Consider the following 819-nt stretch of genomic DNA (forward strand, 5'->3'; position numbering starts at 1 on the left):
GGTCAGTTTATCGATATAAGAGCTGATCTTGCTACCAACAAACGTTACAAGGACATCGATGGCGGGCTTGTCTGCCATAGGTGCGGCTCATGCAGCGGTTTGGAGCCGTAAGTGGAGGAGTTGGAGGTTGTTGATTTTTTGCTCCCACTGTTTGACTGCTCCTATTGCGCCCTTTGCGGTTTTTATGTAGTTTTGACTGAGCTTGCACAACCGTGTCGCTGCCGCTTTTGACATAGTGTTACCCGCTGTTCCCTCCGATTTTGTTATGACCAGCAGGGCGGCAGTGACCGCTGAGATAAGTGTGTTACAGCGAACCGAAATTGTTTGTTGCGTTCCTTTCGGTGAATCATTTATTCTTCGTTGTTGCATATCTGCTACAGTCTATCCCACTATTGCTCCGGTTCTGAAGGCGAAAACAGTGTGAATTTTGAAGTTACATTGTGATTGTATATTATTCGAAAGGGAAGCTCGTTTCGTTGAAAGTTAGTCCGAGGCCGCTTCATGTAGTTTGTCTTACGTATTTTTTTGGTTATAAGGTTACGATGGTCTAACCTTATACTGTAACACATTTTAGACTTAATTCTTTTGTGGACTGGATTGAGTTTTTCATTTCTGCATTAAAGGTGTCTGTGTTGCACTCGTTGGATTGCTTTCTATAGAATGTTGGGTTGTTTCGAGTAATTATATGAACTAAAGGAATCGTTGTCTGAATTTCTCCGCTGGGAATGTTGGTACAAGTTTCTAGTTGTGTATTTGCATTGTATGATAAACAGTGTTTGCCGCAAGGTCAGTTACAAGTCTTAATCATTGCTGCGCTAA

The sequence above is a fragment of the Trypanosoma equiperdum genome (assembly GCF_001457755.1).
Source record: "Trypanosoma equiperdum strain OVI genome assembly, contig: ctg_1418, whole genome shotgun sequence".
Taxonomy (NCBI): Eukaryota; Euglenozoa; class Kinetoplastea; order Trypanosomatida; family Trypanosomatidae; genus Trypanosoma; species Trypanosoma equiperdum.